Below are 19,303 nucleotides of genomic sequence, written 5' to 3'. Positions count from 1 at the left end.
TGATCTTTATCTAGTGCACTTGAAAAGATTGTTATTCGCTATATACTTTGTATTTTTTTAAAATATTATCATATACTCGATAAATATTCTCATTTGTTTAACGTGGCATTGACCATAGCTAAGTAAAATATTCACCGGTTCCTTATTTTGTAAACACATTCATGCATTCGATGAACTACTTCTGGCTGCAGCTAAATAGAAATAACGACGGAAACGTCATATGTGCAAGTGCCACCAGATGCCAACAAAGACTTAAAGCTTTTCCTATTTGACACTAGTCGCCTGTTTTGGCGAGTGTGACTTAAAACGCTGTTCACCTTTGGTTGTTGTGTTACATGATTGACAGTTGAGCGCTATTGATCCTAGCAAAAGACATCCCAAAACAATATCGATCCTTAAGATAAATATTGGGGCAAATTAGATATATCTTTTCTTGCTACGCTAGATGTAGAAAATAAAGAGTTTTAAATGAACATTATATAAATTTACCATATTAGACACAACTGCTTGCCCCAAGTTGTTTACGCTTGAAACGAAAAACATATTTTGGATTTCTCAATACCCATTAGGAGAGACACTTTTTATGAGATCGATGAAATGCGCTCATTGTCATTATCGAAATAAAAGATTTCTTTCAATATCGGATACGGAGCTGTTGTAGTTACACCTTCATAATTTATAAATTGGAGGTTCAGTATTTAAGGCTCTATTTAATGAATGTATTGGAAGATAACTCGTTTGTTAATTTGAAGATTTTCATTGTAATTTTTTTTTACAATTACGCTATCGAGGTACAATGTTTCAATGGATTGTCTATAGTCCAATCTTGTTGAGCTAAATTACATAATATTTTAGGGACTTTTTTTTACATATTTAGCTTCCCTGTAGAAATAAGCAGTTTCTTGAGATTCAGAAAACTTGAGTATGATAGTTGCTATGTGAAATATGTACTTCTTTATTTAGGTAAAAATGAAACATTAATATAAGGCAAAGGTGTTGAAATCTAAATTTATTGATATTTTTCATAATGTTCGGCAGTTTGACATCTGAACTTTACTTGATTAGTTTGTCTTTGGAGGATACGGGATTAAATTGTATTTGCCATAGTCAACTGGCTGCATTTGCACCTGAAATGTATAGTAATCACCGGGTTTATTGTTTGAAGAGCACGTTTCCTGTTTACACATTTAATGTATCCTAGTTTGGCATAGGAGCTCGTGATAAATGCCCCAAGTGTCAAATGCGGCCATTTGCCACATCTACTTTCAGAGTTCTTGTTTATCAGAGCAAAGCCATCGCTATTTTCAGTACAGGCATTCCACCACAGACTTAATATAAAGTAACGTCTGTGCTTCTTGGAATTGCCTATTATGCTTTGGTCGAATCTGTTATATCAGGGATAATGACAAATTCTTTCAGAAGCAATTTATAAAGAATGTGGCTTTCGTTCTTGGCAGAAGGTAAATTTTAAATATATGTATTCGTCCCACAATAACTTAAGATGTATCAGTCGAACGCTTTTCAATAAGCAAGAAGAAAACAAAGTGTCAGCGAGACAAACAGTTGGTGGACGATAACAGGATAAAAAGAAACGGCAAGGTATCTACAACTGATAGCTATTATAGATATAATGTCACCTCAGTTATATTTTGCCATGATGTGTATGTGAAGTACTCATTTTATAATTCCTCGTCATGTGTAACTTCCTACATCAACAGTCTCAGCATTGATGATTACAAGACGGTGTGTTAATATGTACCTTGGCGGTGTCTACATGGTGTACCATAAGTGTAAAAGCCATCAATACTGCTATAAATGCATCCAACTAACACTGCAACACGAAAACTTCTCAGTGCAATGCAATTGGTGCGCGTTACAACAATACAACTTACCATTGCAACGATATTTGCAACTTTGTCATTTCAACGGTATTTATAATCGTTGTAACGGTATTTATATATTTGTTGCAACGATTATCAACTACCATTATAACATTATATTTTAATAATCATACGATGGTACTTTTTGCTGTTGCAACATAATATTTGTAATCATTGTAACAATATATCTTATCATTGTAAATGTAATAGTATTTTTAAATGTCAAGGATATAATTATATTTTATTGTTCCAACGGAAATGTTATTAGTGTAAGGTATGTTTTATCGTCGCGACGCTATATGGATACCGTTGCAAGGACGACAGTGTTACAAATACCGTTGCAACGGTAAATTGTATCACTGCAACGACATACATTGACTTACTGGTATAACAGATCTGGAGAATCTCTGCTCAGGTGGCAGCTTTGAAGATTACGGGAAAGATATGTTTGTTGCTTTATTTATTTTTTATCTGAGTAAGGCGTATCACACGACTGATCACGATTTCCTGTCCCAATCTGACGAACTTTAAATTGCTTTGCTTCTTTTCTCCAAACTATGCTAAATGTGGCGGTATGAAACACAGTTTATTGCCCACTGCGGGGTTTGAACACTGGTCCTTACGTGCCAGAGCCAAGTGTACTAACCTATTTGTCACCACCTCTTTTTCGATAAGACATTTGCAAGCAATATAAATTGTAGTTAAAAGGCCTTGCTCGGAAAATAGGCCTATTCCAAACAAATTGAACTGGTTAACCCGATTGTTGATTGTAATTCTCAACGGAAGATCATTTTGCTTCGAATATAGCATATTTGTCTTTTTCTTTATTATATCGTTAATTATCTTTCATCGTACGACACTTACGTAATTTATGGCTAACCAACATCTTCGATGTATATGCACTAAGGCCATACGTGCTTAAAGTGCTTCTGGTCCATCATTTTCATTTTCACCAGAATTGTTTGCAATGAAGTTTTTATCTAATAAAGAGTATACGGGACAAAAAAATTTAAATAAGAAAGCTAACTACGTATTCTGTACACGATGACTGTATGTATTCCAGTAAGGATGATACTGTTGGCTGCCGTGAGTAGCAGTGCTCATTCTGATTATTTATTATAGTTAAGAATTCAAGGCTCTATACTCCAGACTTCCAAAGTATCGTTGCAACGCGTACTTGAAAAGCCTCCGATTATAATAACGTTTCTACGACAATAAATGCCCTATTGATGCATTTCGCACCTTACTTAGCATAAATAGGCCATACCTAAGGAATAAGACTGAAATATTCCAAAGTAATACTGCGTACTTGGCAACGCGCAGATGGGCCATTGTTGTGTTACTACAAAGATGAAAAATGAGACTTAACGTAGTATCAAAAACATGTTTCAGCCGATTGTAAATAGAAATAAAGGCCATATATTTCTCATCTGGGATGAAACCGTCAACTTCAAAGGTATTTAGTCCCTGGTATTTACAAGTGTTTATTACCAATAAATCCCTGCGAACATATGTGTTGGTGCGTATCGTTTACTGTATTTAATTAAAAGTGTAAAGTTAACGTCAACGTGAAGTATTAAGAATCTGAAGAATGCTTGCCTTGATGTATGTATGTATGTATGTATGTATCTCTCTCTCTCTCTCTCTCTCTCTCTCTCTCTCTCTCTCTCTCTCTCTATATATATATATATATATATATATATATATATATATATATATATGAGTCAAATACAGAAAGAAATCTTATGCTATTTAGATTCTGAAATAAATTGTTGCTAACTTAACATTGTCTTTTACAAACAGATTTCACGATAAAACGGTTAAGCGAGATTTATAAAGCAAATACAAATTGTTCTAATCTAAAGCTTACTGTCATTTGTAATGGAGTGTATCATACAGTTATGTTATTACTGCCGATGATATTGTCAGAGGTGTAGCGAAAAATAGCTTTTGGCCCTGAAGTGACCGGTACCAGCATGGGGTTACAATTTAAAACTGACAGTCGTTTATTTCAAAAAAGATGTTAAGATTAAATTAGGTCATTTTAGAAAACCTAAAACACCATAATCGAGGTTAACACCAGATAGTCCAAGAAATTGTATAGGAAAACCGGACGTGTATATAAGAATCTGTTTATCTTTTCTTTTACTCAATATTCTAAGACTGAAATCTGCGAGATAACCCCCTAGTTACAGACCTTGTCAGATCTCAAATAATTGCGTCATCGGATTAAAAATAGCAAGGAATAACCACAAAACCTTTCTCGAATACAGTCGTAAGTGTTTGTTTATCTCTCTATAAGTTAAATGTTTGCTTTTCCACAAGTTCTTTGTTAATTACAATTTTGAATGTTTTTAAACAGTCTCCCCTTCGTAAGGTAAATGCACAATAATGTATGCAGCAAACTAGATCTGAAAAATCCCCTGGAATAAATAACCTCGATTTGCTTGTCATATTTTGTGAATTTCAATTTTAACAGAGAGTATATGAATAGTTCTAATCAGCCGAAACAGAATGGCCGAAGGATCAGTTAAACATGGACAGGCTAATGTTAGTTCACTTCCAGCGCTACTGAAACTTGATTACTACCCTTCGATTGTCCTCAAGACTAAAGGCTTTTTGTCCGCCACTAGGATTCAATATGAGTCATCCGGATGAAAGGACACATGGTGATATCTCTGTATAGATATTAACTACTACAAAAGTATTTATATACCTATTTTCAACGAAGACATGTAATAAATACTCGTGTCGCTTTTGGTAATGATTTATTGTATAGTATGACTGTATGAAGCTATTAAATACCTCGGGATTAATAAGAGAGGATCGAGTGCATATTATATTCGAAGTACTACCTGTTACACAACTGAAATATCATGTCATGGTAACTTATGTATAATATAATTTCAGATACGTCACCACAGAAATATTTCTCGAACTTCTATCTGTATGCAACACAAATTGAGCATTAATCTAATATACATGCTTAATAAACCCTTACACCGTTAGATATTTGGGATTTATACAATTAATTACCTCAACGGCATTTTTTCGTTAGAAACACAAGGTGATATTTTATGTAACTTGAATTGAGACAAAAATGTAGACAAGTTAATTAGCAGTGGAAGGTTTATCAATGGCGTTTTTCAAACGCTTTAAACAGGAGTCATTTAAAACTTTCCCCCATTTTCAGACTGCACATCGGTGTCTGTGAGTGATGAATAGAGAAATAATTACCGTATCGAATTTTTTTAAAAAGTTGAATGATTTAATTTCTCTTCAAAATACGAGCTTTACCCTAAAAAGAACAACATAGATTTATGTAAAGTCAGCAGCAGATGTATGCTTTCACTAGAGTTGACAGTACTGGAAGGTTCAAAGTTTGTTACGCATACAACTGTTTTGTCTATATTAATATGGAGCTGGAAATAATTCAGATTTTCAATCGAGATACAGTTGTACCATTAAAAATCCATCAATGTATGTAATAAAATTTGATTTGTTTTTAGACAAACCTGTTTAATCTTAAACGACAACTGTATTTTTATACCTTTCTTGAGTATTATTTTATTATTTCTGTATTATCGAAATCATGATCGTTATCATTCTTCTTTTTCTTCAAGGATTTTCCACCCTTAATAATGTCTATACCTCGAAACAAGCAATCAGACAATACTGGAACTACTATCAGTTTCTTTCACAAACAAGATAGATTATTATTCCTTGCATAAAGACTATTTATCATTTCAAGAGTACTGGGATGTGAGAGATGTACTTTTGAAGAGTACTTAGATGTGATAAATGAAGAACGCTTGAAGAGTATTGGGATATGACAACTGAAGTACTTTGAAAGAGTACTGGGATGTGATAATTGAAGCACTTTTGAACAGTACTGGGATCTGATAAATAAAGTGCTTTTGAAGAGTACTAGGATGTGATAAAAAAAAAGTACTTTTGAACGGTACTGAGATGGGATAATTGTAGTACTTTTGGACAGTACATGGATGTGATAAATGAAGTACTTTTGAAGAGTTATGGGATATGATAAATGAAGTGCTTTTAAAGAGTGCTAGGATATGATAAATGAAGTATTTTTGAAGAGTACTGAGATGTGATAAAGGAAGTACATTTTAAATTGCATTTGCAACATTTCGAGAAGTGTATCATGACTTAAATATAGATATTGTTCGTTACGAGGATCCACCCAAGAACCATTCTCTCTCTCTCTCTTTATATATATATATATATATATATATATATATATATATATATATATATATATATATATATATATATATATATATATATATATACATGTGTGTGTATATATTAGAGAGTGAGAGTTTTGTTAATACACGCAGCTTCTATGAACGCATTTATGTGTTCATAAATAATTGTGTTGCGCTACTTCATTTTGCCAAGTCGTATTTCCGTTTCAATTATCAATTTATGTGACTGATCTAAAATACTTTGCATTACGTCTAAAGTAAATAGATCATAAATTGATAATACTTCAGGTATATTATCAGAAATTATATAAACCCATGTAATTACCGTATGCAGTCTTTTTCAATTTTATTAGTTTAATTTGATGTCATTTAATCTTTAATTTATACATATATAATAATAATTATTGACTGACACACACATTAAGCTAATGAACAGCGTTCTGTTTCCGTCATGAGTAAGAAAAAATTCGTGTGGATATATTTTATTGTTTTACTTACATTTAATTGACGGTGTGAACCATGTATTTACCTCAGAATGATTAGAAGGAAGACGTAACAATTTGCGTTTGATGCAACTTTTTAAAAATTCCGCTTTTTTCTATTCAATATGCGTTATCCCCAAATAAACTTATCATTGATTAAATGCCCAAACAATATAAATCATATAAGAAATACATTTTTAATTTGCTGTAAACTTGTGATATTGTTTAAGGGATAATTGTACTAAAGTGTATATAGAAATAAAATCCATACCCTTTTCATTTTAAATCAAAATCTTACGATGGAAAACAATTTAAACTCGCAGTATATTTTTTAATATTTCTGAAAAAAATGGTAAAGGAAAAACATCACTATTAGACATAAGGGGTTATGCTAAGAAATCTTAATACAGAACACTGTCCTAATAAAATTTTGACTTATGACAGCAAATGGCATCTACTATTTTCCATCGAAATGATTAGATTTCTTGACATGAGCCTTTACCTATTTTTGTTATACTTCAACTCATTGTGTATGTCTGACGATTATAACGGCGTTTTTATTCTAGTATTCTCATGTCAAGAATGAATGTATCGTATATTGTATCCACTATAGTTTTACAGGATGCATGTTATTGGTTATCAATAATAAAAGGAGGGCTGCACTCGCTTACACGTCAATCATTAGTTCTGCTATCGCATGATGCGCCGGCTGATCAGATTATGCAGTTTGTTCTACTGATTACTCCTAACAATCTACGCAGATCCAAATCTACCGACGGATAATGCGACGGTAGATCTGGGTGTCTGCAATTTTCAGTTTTAATCGACTTATAAGCGGGTAATAGTGGTTCTTGCTACCTACCATTGAGAGTGTCTGTAACTGCATAAATGTGGACGTCTGATTTTTGTTGTTGAGCTTTTTGCCGAGAAGGCTTGAATATGTTTGACCCAGAACATTCAAAACGAGATATGAAACGTTTTAGTAACAACGAGGATATTTCCGTCCATCGTCAGATTATTAGGTGTAATTGACATAATAGCGATATCTCATATCGTTTGGGTAAATATTGAAATTCTCTCTCTCTCTCTCTCTCTCTCTCTCTCTCTCTCTCTCTCTCTCTCTTCTATCTACAGAGGTGGATTATGATTTCTGTAAACATCAATTATCGACCCTTTGCATGAAAAACCAAGCCATATGTTACATGTCGAAAATACAGAAAGAGAAAGCAAACTTGTATTAACAGCTGAAACCCTTATCACAAAATTCTGGAAAAACTTGGAAAGATTGGTATGTTTGACAGGGTTAAATGATTGTTCATTCAGAAAAATCTTTACCTAAACGCTTGAATCAGATGGCATTGTTTGTTAAACCCGGTGCCTTGTTTTATCTGATCAATGTAAATATCGAGCAACGACATTTTCTTTTAGATGCTGAAGTAAAGCATGTTTCTGTAACGTGTTCACTGTGTCTGTTTCCGTCATCTGATACGAAGCGAAATACGAGGCGACAAGCTGCTGCATTCTCGTTAGTTTGAAACAATTTCATCCTTGATCGCGTCTTGAATAAAAATTAAGGAGTCCTTGAAAATATCATTTTATTGGTCTTTTAATGTTTTAGTGAACTGTGCAGGTTTGTGTTATATTTTTATTTTTAATTTTTTATTTTGGCTCTATTTAGATATAGAACTTAAATAAATTTAGCCAAATCAGAGGAATGGCGTATGTTGCATAAAGGCATGAGACAGAACAACTTGGCAAAACACATTAGGATAATGTTTGTATCTTGCTTTTCTATAATATTGTAGCTCATTCGAAAGGAAAAAACTTACGATTAGATGATTAGCATGAATATTGCAAAATGAAATTTATTAGTAACAAAATATTCTGAGATCTTGTATGCTGCTAAGAAATATGATATCTGAAACTTGGCACAGTTCAAAGAAGAATTCGAAAACGTGTACGCATGAAAGTATCATAAATCTTGTTCGTCAAGAAGACAGTCTCCAAAATCTGTTTTGCGTAAGAAAGTATTGTGAGTTTTGCACCTTAAAGAAAGTACCTTGTGTCTTGTTAGTCATTAAGAAAATATCCGGAATCTTTAATGTCACTAACATTATTTTGAATAGTGTAGGTCACTGAGACATTAATCCCAAATCCTGCTTGTCAGCAAGAAAGTATTGGAAGTTGTGTACGTCACAGAAGGGACCCATAGTGTCGTTTATCACTAAACGGTATCCAGAATGTTCCACTTCAATATTTTGAATCTAGTGACCGTCATATAGGAAACATGCATTCAAAGTACCATCTATTTGAAGAATATAACATATTTTAGCTTGAAAGTAATTTATCATATCATCTTCAATTCGTATCAACATTGGGATAGAGATGTACGTTGAAAATATTGTAATCGACAGTTGTTGGATATGAATTAATATGGACTGGAGTATACATTGACAGTTGTTGGATATGAATTAATATGGACTGGAGTATACATTGACATCAATGCAATTAAAATGTCAATACGTTTCCACCAAGTGCTTATAATAAAATGTTCCTCTGACTGTACTCTTACATTTCAATGTCAAATTTACGTCATTAAAGCCCTAAAAGGGCATATTCGATGCTTTTATTCTACATCATTCTGAAGCACCAAAGATATAGTGACACTTTTGGTATAAACGTTCCATCTGCTAGTAAACCCAGCTGCACATTCATAAAGAAGTCTTTGTAACAACCAAACAATTGATGTAATTTGTTAAAATATTACTTCTCTTGTTATCGAAGTCACGAAAATATTGATAGGAATTTTGTAAATCAGTTTAAGTGAGTCAATTAACATGAATGATCAAATCGTATGGATTTAACTTTATTGCGATCTTCTCGCATACATATCTCATTAAAAGTATTACTGAAATAGGAAATATTCTAAACTTCTAATAAATTAATACACAAATCTGCATGAGGGAGAGGGAGAGAGAGAGTGATTTTGTGTGTGTGTGTGTGTGTGTGTGTGTGTGTGTACAAAATGGTGCTGGATGGGTACGAAGAATAAATATGCGATCGCACTTTAATCCGAATACCGGTAAACTTCCTTACATGGAAATTAGTACAACAAAACTCTTCGAGGACAGAGCACAACAACTGTCAAGGTTACGAATGTATGCTCCAAATTTCCAAGGTCTTTTACACTAGAAAACATGTATTCCAGGAATATTATGAACAAAGACCCGATAGATTACATTGGTGGTTCTAGTTAAAATGTTGTCTTACGTGAAAAGGTAAAATCAATGGTTTACTTGCTATAAAAGACGAAACAATAGCATCATCCCTAACTGGTTCCAGGTCTTTTCTTAAGGTGACTTTCATTCCAGATTCATAGCAATATCACTTTAATGCCTCTACTGAATTTATTAGTCAATTGGTAATAATGATGTATCGAAGACAACTAAATGAATCAATATCGACATATGTTATTTCCCTCGGGTGCAACTATTTCCTGTAAATGGACACATAAACCTCACTGAATGAATAAAGACAAACAGTTAAATGACGTATGTGTGTCAAAGCCTTAAGAGTAACACAGGGAGGTTTCAAAAGATTATCTGCCTGACTGATTGTATCTGGTGTGCCTTGCCTTTTGAACATGTAGCTAATTAATGTCCTTGTTTCGCTCAACGGATTTGCAATCACGCTCGAAGACTTTACAACACGCTTTTTAAACAAAATAAAACTAGAAAAGGATTAATGTTAACAATTTGTATGTTTGTTGAGATTTCACATAGTTTTTCATATGGGAAGATTCGTGACAATTAATGAATACGTAATATTTCATCTATATTAGTAATCACGTATCTATCAGTCCAAACTAATATTTAATTAGTATACTGAATTTTCTAACTTAAGACTTATCTCAAGAAGCATTGTAATGAAACACACTTTTGTTAATTCTTATGTACCCGTATTTGTTTCAAAATTAATCACTTCTAGCACGATGGAAACTTAGTTGGTGACAAATAGCATACATTTGGTCGAGTAAAAGCAGCACTGGGACATGAAGGGAGGATGCGTGGCGTTTTCTTTCTGATCCTGTTGGTGCGTAGACTAATGAATAGGCACGTGATTAGTCAATTATGTGCTTATTGTTTTCACGAATCCAATCGATTTGATGAGAAGACTTTTTGATGCATATCAACCCTTGGGCATTTCACAAACTAATCAATATAATATATTAATTAATACAATATGAAATATTTGTATATACATATTGAACAACATGCAATATAAATCAATAACTTCATCAAAAAATGTAATTGAGAATATTGAGAATGTAGCAGTATTAGTCATGATTTAAACTAGATGTACGTATCAAAATATGAATTATTATGATTTTTGAACGTTAATTATTGGAAATGGAGAAACTAAGAAGCAATATGGAAAATGCCAAAATATAAAGAAAGAATGACAGTTTACAAGCAATAACATTTAAAAGAAAAAGAAAAAATGAGTACAACACCAGCAATTGAAACAGTTAAAACAACAAATGTAACAAATATCTAATCATCATTTTATATAGGAGTTGAATGTGGTTGTTTAAGAAAGCATACTTTTTATTATACGTTTAATACATTCATTGAAAGACTGGTGTAGACATTAATAATTCATTGTACAAGTTTGAAAAATTTAAAAATAATATTGCCAAAACTACTTCAAAGGAGATGAATAAATTTTGCCATATGTGGATACTGTATTCCATGTAGCACTGATATTCTACCACAAAATGAAACTGGTCTTCTATCACATTACATGTCAAATGATGTGTTCTATTTTCATACGATATTGCCTAGAATTCCAGTTTTAAAACAATTATTTTTTCTGCGCTACTGTACTATTTGTTGACACACATCGTTATTGCATTAACCTTGTTGCAATCATACGTTACCGTAGCCAAGTGTTTGTAAAAGCCTTTTTTATTCTTACTGCACATGAAATTTAATTTTGGTTTTAATACAAAATCTGTACCATACACATGTTTTGTATATTTCCTGCAGCTAGTTTGTTTTTAATTTTTATTATTCAATAATTTTGATGAGAAACGTGTCTGTCTAACAGACAGGTACTTCAGTGGCTTCAGGTTCAATAATGGCTCTTTGAAACAAATAGGAGATCTCAGGATCTTTCTCCTGTTCGAGAACAAGTGATTCTCGTTTGTCACCCTGACTAGAATAAAGATAATGAGTAGTTAAAAGAGGATCACTGTGATCAATACCTTTGGATTGATCCAAAGAGGAAATGAAAGTGACCTCATGAAAAGCCTGATAAATACGTGTGTCAGCTACAGGAATACTTTCCTTATCAACACCATTTTCACGAGCTTTCTTTGCCATAGCTCTGGTAACTGCACAAACTGGGCATAAATGAGAGAATTCCTTTTCAATTGGATAGACGTTCTGACCCAGACATGGCTTTTCAGTTAAAAGTGGATTAACCACAACCTAATATCCAGCTAGGTCGATGCCTAGTAATAAATGAATGCCCTCAACGGGTAAAACGTACACTTTTCCGACCGTCATGGGTCCTGATACTACGTTGGATGACAAATTTACACATTGAGAGGAACATTAACAAAGCCGCACACTAGTCCCTCAATAAGAACACTTTCGTTAGAAGACTTCTCAGAAAAAGGTAAAGTATCTGACAATAAAAGACCCAGAGAAGCTCCTGTATCCCTTAAAATTTTAATAGGGATAGGATTGGCCGGATCATCCAAGAGTGATATAGAACCCTTCGACATAAATGGTTCATAATTGTAAAGTGTGGAATTTCGAATTATATTGAACATTAAAGTTGAATGCGTTGAGCATTAACATTTTATCACATTTAAGCCAGGAATGTCTTTGTGAAGGGTCACTTCGACCTTACTTCTTTTATCCTCCCATCTCAGTGTTAAAACTTGAAAGGCTAGAATTTATGACTCAGTGAAATTGACCACGGCATTGCTTCGCTGTCCTGAAAAAGTAGACATTTGAGCTACCAGCCATCACCGCTTGATAGGACACCATGTCAAATTATCATTTTCAATGGGAAAATGCTATGCCCATACTTCACAAATTATATGCTGTATGAGATCTGACGGACAAAATGAATATCTTGGTAAACATTCAGAGACCGCTGCTTAGGGATGGGCAGAGCAATTTAAGGCGTACACTTTGAAAATAACGTGAATGTAGAGTATCGACTTTAGTCAAAATTCTTTAGTCTTAAGCTTAAACTTCCTGAGAAGAAGCGGCTCCGATGACGCCCAAAAAAACAGTCCTTTTCTCGTTAAACAAGAAAAGGGGACCAGGTGGCTGTCTTGTAAGGATCGGAAAGACAGTGTTTAGTACTAGGGCGCACAATTTCTGAAGGAGAACAACATTTAGGTACGCGATTTTAATTTCCTCGTAATCTTCTATGTTTGATTGTTTGTTTAATACAAATGTGTTTGATATGACTATGATTCATTTTATGTATGGTTTATTCAATTTCATGGAAATCTAATAATGCTAGAGTTGTTATGCAATGTATCACTTTAATTTTACAGTTACTAGTTCACTGATAGAATTGACGATTGCTTGCTATCCAAGTTTTCATATGTGAAGAATTTCAGGGAGGGTTGTATGAAATAATTTCCTTTGTCTGCTAGAACAATAATGATTACCGTGAGTTAACGATAACCGCATATTTATATCTCAGCTTGTAATGTTTAAATAATCGTGTAGGTTAGGGATTGCTGTGAGCTAGAATTTTGTGAATTTTATGCAATATTTGGCAGCGAAGGTAAATTGATACGGTAACGTTTGATATACTGCTAACGTGTTAATTATGGCCTGTCGCTGTGAAGCAAGGGTGCTGTTCTATCGAATTAGCTCAGAATTTATGCAGTGTGGATAGCTAGTATGCTTCTGAGTAACGTAAGTGAGGGACTTTTATGTACATCTAGAAAGTGGTACATACAGAGACTTAGGGGTAATTTTGTCCTTTAAGGAACAACTTTCTGGGGTAAGACGAGACAGTTAGAAGACGGAAGTCCGAAAAAAGGGATGAGTTCAGAAGAAAGGACTAGAAAATCCAGAAAGGGGTGAAACGTAGAGAATAGGAAGGCTCGAGGAAACAGGAAGACGTTGATACACTGTCAAGGGAGACAGGTGATGCTATAAGTCGTGGACATTGGGCTCTTTTCACCACTCATTTTTATGATAAAATATATCCAAATTAGACACTGTTATTAAATTCTCTTTACATAATTTAGATTGAATTGGAATTGCCGCTATTAAATTGTTTAGATTAAATTTGTTATTCTTCTTTTGTACGTGGGTTCTTATTGCATTATTTCTTCCCAATATTCGTCCTCAGTTCTCTATTGAAATTTTATTTCTCCACTCCCACTGGGCTATACTATCGAGGAGGTCATCCTCTAGGATAAATGCCAGCTAAATCCAATGCACCACCCTTCTTACTAAGAGGGAGACGTTAAAATAATTCTCCATAATAAAATCAGCCTGGGTTTATTAGACACAACATATGTATTACTTTCAATACCTGACCGTGACCTTGATCTCTTAGAAATAACAGCATTTGGAATACGTCTATCTTAATTCTGATGCCTATTTTTTTATTTGAAGTAATCAGAATTAGCGTGTCCTTCTTCTTGTAATAGGTACACATAGGAAGAGACAAGGATCTTTGATCAAGCTTATCTGAAGCTTGATGTTTAGAAGTTGTGACAATTTGAGACTTAGAAGGGCTTGTAGTAGGCTAAATACTTTTCTGACAGAAGACTGTTGAATGTTAGTCTTATTTATAAAAGGAACTTTATGATTCAAAGAATACTCATCATCAGCACGAGCAGCATTTTCCAAGGTCTCGATCTTATTATGCTCGTCAAGATAAGTCACCAATGACACAGTTCTTGAAATCTTCAAGTATTACAAGTTGTTTGAGACTTTCATAAGAATCATTCCTTAACCGTGATCATAGTCACCAATTTGGTGAACGAACAGCGAATGGTAAATATCACTAGCCTTACCAATAAGTACACATTGTAATAAATGAATACAATGCTCTTGGATACTTCAAATTTACAACAATTTTTTCAAAACGGGTAAAATATTTGTCTACTCTTTCTCTGAAAGGGGCCACATACCTAATATTCTCTGCAACATCAAAACTTAAACTTGTATTTTAAGTAGTCCATTTCTTTTATCCGAATTTGAAATTCCCTTTCACCCTTCTCCGTTTCCAATTGCAAATGCATTTGCTCTTTTTGTAACTGCATTTGTCTTTCTATTTATGTTTCTTCTTTATGCATTTGCTTTTGCGTGTTTCTTTCTTTTCTGTCTCTCTCCTCTTTTTCAAATTGTAACTGCTTTTTGTGGGTTTTGGTTTTGTTTTTCGTCTGTACTTTGTTCTTTTCCTTTCTCCAATTTCATTTGTTCATTCTCTGTCTTCAGTTGCAACTTCAACTGCGTTTGCTTTTCTTCTTTATCTTTCTGAAGTTTCAGCTTTCTCAACTCCAATTCCATCTTGTATTTTAACTGTAATTCCTTTACTTGTATGTCAGAGTCTGACACAAACCAAAGCACGTTTATCCAAAACATTCTTATCTACCAAATACTGCACCAAAATATGTTTTATTTCTTGCTACGTTAAGGAAGTTTTTGACTCAGAAAGATCATATTTTCTGGCAAGTTGAATCAATTCATCTTTGTTCAAAATGTTTGTTTCTGGATTCGACTTGAAAGAAAGATTTCCATTTTTGATTTCTTTATTAAAAGCTGTTGATTTCACCAAAAATTTCAAAATTGTAAAAACAAGTACATGGGATTTAAACAAATGTAAAAAATATGGGTAATTCAAATTTTAAAAAAAAGTTTTCCGAAATATTTAGTTAAATATTATATATCCAAGGACGAGCAACCCAATTTTCTTTGTTACGTTTAGGCTCATAATAAACGCAAGAAGAACCGAGTCAAGACAACAAAATTTGTAAAATTTAACAACTAAATTATTTCCCTAGAAAAACAAGGTTAAAATGAGAAAAAGAACTTACGGTTTCAAGAACAAAATCCAAAAACAAAACAAGAAATTATACAGTATTAGTCTTAATAATAAAATGTTCTAATGACTTTCAGTTCTTGTCCCGATGAAAATCCAAAACGGAAGGCGATGACGTATACTGCAGCCTGTATAGCACTGAAGTGTCAACAGTTCTTTGTTGAACCACAGAAAATAATCCGGTGTTTGAATTCCGAATACAATTTCAATAAATGTCTTTGTCTAAGAATTCTGTATGAGTATTTAATAATCCCAGGGAAAAGAATTAATATCTTAGAATCCAAATAATCTGAAGAGAAATTAAAATGTAACTCCAACTGGTTACAACAGAGAAATAAACCTTTAAGTGTCAAAGGTAAAGAGCCCAACTAGCTGGTTCATTTCAAGAAAACTATAATACAGTTTATATAAGACGCAAAATGGGTACCTGTATGAGGGTCACGTGATCACTTTCTTGAAGCAGATTGAAGTTTCAAATGCTTAACATCACGTACTCCCAGTCAGCCTCGATTTCACTCTTATCAATCACATATTACGAATGAATAAAAAAAAGTTGTTTACTTGATTTTCAGGTCAAGAACTAGGTCAGCTTTTAGATACAGAGTTCTATTTTTAGGTTTTTGCGACAAAACAGTCAGGTTAAACTAATTTCTGGAAAATGTTAAATTCCAGTAAACAAAATGACCTTACTATAACATATAATGGAATATAGAAATTTAAAATTAAGAAGCAAATAATTAAATTAAGTCAAATATAAATCAAATCAAATATACATGAAAACTATAGTGATTGAGTAAGTTCTAGCAAATAAAGGTTTACAGCCAATTACATAATTCACTTTCCGTTCACCTCTAATGTCTTAAATTAACAAATCGTGCAGTATCAGAAAATCATTTTTACTAACTTACTAACCGGGTCTTTCGTCGCACGTGCAATTTCAAATCTTTCAATGTGATAACCATATAATGGTAAGTGAGCTGTTGTTTTGTGCTGGAAAAACTTTGGTATGGTAGACGTTGGAGTATTAAATTCACCAAAATTAGGCTAATAACGGTTACCAGACGCAACATCCTCCATTTCAATAATTTCAATAGTCTAATTGTACAATATGTAAATTTTTGTTGACCTTATCCCCATGGTACTACATAGCCTACAAAATAAATACATATATACTAATATGAGAATTTTAACATTGATACAAGATTAACCGGGTTGAGGTTAGATTATTGCAATGAAGACTTTAAGAATGATAACGAAAATAAGAATTTACTTATATATGGGTAACGATAGAACATCCTATACCAAACTCATGCGCATAAATTCACTGGAATTTTATCACAATGATGCGCAGCCGGTTAAATAACTGATATAAAGAAAAAAATATACGGTCCTTAACTGGAACGAAATGTAATGGTTTTTTATTAACTGATCTAATAATGAATGATATTAAACACAAACTGAACGCAAAAAAGAGACAATAATAAATCACTCAATGATATGATTTCCCTCAAATAGTGACAAATTATTTCATATAGACAACGACAAGTTTTCACTGAAATAGTGACAATGATGTAGGTTCAAATAGCAATGATAATGGTATTTCTGCTCTAATTGCGATGATTTTGTTTCTGCAAGAATAGCGACACCGTTAAATAACCCAAAGGTGGGAAATAATTTGTGGCGTCTAGATGACACCCACAAGGTATCTTCAGTCCCACCGCTGTCGGATGGTCAAGGAGCCACCACGAATGATCCGCTCCTACAAGCCTGCCTAACGATCCATTAGGACCCTTTTGCACTGGTTCCTCAATACGAGATAATCATTCTCTTCCTCCAAGCCAGCGTCGCCACCGAAATCAGCACACCATGTACATACCAAATCACACAGAACCACTACTCAACATCCAAGCCAGCACCAAGGATGATACCACCCCTCCAATGCATAGTTCCACATCTAACAGACAGCATAAACAGCTCCACAGCTGCTTAACCCACACATCCAACAATAAGTTAAACAATGGTTTTTAAAACAGCTTCATCACATCGCAGACAGCACAGTTCAGACACATAAGACGAGCAGCATCAACAGCTCTACAGCTGCATCACTGCCCAACGCAGGCAGCTCAAACAAATTGAATAGACTCGGACACGCACATCATCTCCAATCACCGTCAAATGAGGCCTGCCCCAACAGCAGAAAATATAATGGATAAAAGCAGCGTAGTACACGCGACACCGTAATGTCAATGACATACGCGTACTTGGAGTTAATTGTTTTACTGTAAATTATTTCATCAGGACTAATATACAAGATTATCACAGTCATCAAGTTCGTATGTGAATCTGCGTCTGACAGAATCTCAAAGAACTTGAAGTAACATTATCTCGTCCTTTAATACATGTAACATTAATGAGCATAATATTCTTCTGTTCAGTTATTCACTGGCAAACTTCAAAACAGACTATAGTCAATCTAACATTGCTTTAGATAGTTCGGAACTATTCAAAATGCACAATAATTATTTCAACAATAAAACAAAACAATTCTATCCTATAATACAAATCGGAAAAGACAATTTAGAGATATTGCGGTGTCAAGTGTGTTGCAAGGCACCGCCTGTTCGATCAATGTGTATCGGTTTTCGAATCTTAAGCACTTTGCTCGTGCAGCGTGGAGTGAGCCGAACTCACTACATCGAAATAATGTACGATATAAATATAAAAAAGCAGCCTCGGGTTACGGTGTACGCAGAAAAGAAACCTGAGTACATTTTATTCCAAAATACACGTAAACAATAAATATAGAACAATTATGTGACAAAGCTTACAAACTGATATAATGTGAATCAATGTAAGGAAATTCTAAATTATCTCAAATTGATCACCAATAATATGCGATTAGGCCCATCACCAGCCTACCCACAAAGTCCTTTTCAGAAAAATACTTCTTGATGGTTCTGTGAAGCGTAAAGGAATTAAAACTATAAACACTTATGTCAGATAATTCTTACATATGACTCTCGGCTAATAATATAATATAGTTTTGTTAAAATAATTCATGTAACTGTTGCAATCCCAGCTAATTTGTGGATTTAGTAGAAAGGCCTTGATTGCTTACAAATGGCTGATGGTTGATCAAGCCATGTTGTCGACGACAGTAAAAGTTTTGACAATAAGTCATTATTTCAAAATATATCCTTGGTCAGTCCTGAAGACTGAAGATGAATAAGACATCGTTCTAATTAGAAATCTACGAATCTGCATCATACAGAAAAATGCACGAATAATCTTCTATGTTTCGTCTGCCAATGTCATCGCTTCATATAAGTACTTAACATGGCTTAGATGTACACTATGTTATGTTGCCAAGATGATGACCACTACCAAAAAGCTATATATCTCGTTTCAAAATGACGTATAAAAAACCTAGGATCTTGTAACAATGATTCCTGCAGGGCTTTCTTGAAATGGAACTATTCATATTGTCTATGAATGGACCCTTCACAATCCTTCAAGTTATTAAACGTCCACATCGCACGCTGAATTTGTTTCACACCTCTTAAGCCTAAACAGTAAACACTATGCTTCGCTGACTGCGCATGACATGGGTGAGACTTAA

At 33.7% G+C, this 19,303-nt stretch overlaps 1 long non-coding RNA gene across 1 annotated transcript; it reads left to right on the top strand.

The window, feature by feature from the left end:
* Positions 1-7,322: 7,322 nt before the first annotated feature.
* Positions 7,323-13,939, top strand: LOC149805261 (uncharacterized). Its single transcript, XR_016418423.1, has 2 exons — positions 7,323-7,651; positions 13,615-13,939. It is a non-coding gene; the product is annotated as an uncharacterized LOC149805261 (long non-coding RNA).
* Positions 13,940-19,303: the final 5,364 nt, after the last annotated feature.

The sequence above is a fragment of the Sinohyriopsis cumingii genome, chromosome 2, assembly GCF_028554795.1.
Source record: "Sinohyriopsis cumingii isolate HCF-2022 chromosome 2, ASM2855479v2, whole genome shotgun sequence".
Classification (NCBI taxonomy): Eukaryota; Metazoa; Mollusca; class Bivalvia; order Unionida; family Unionidae; genus Sinohyriopsis; species Sinohyriopsis cumingii.
The sequence above is the reverse complement of the archived record's forward strand: the minus strand, read 5'-3'. Positions and strand labels throughout refer to the sequence as shown.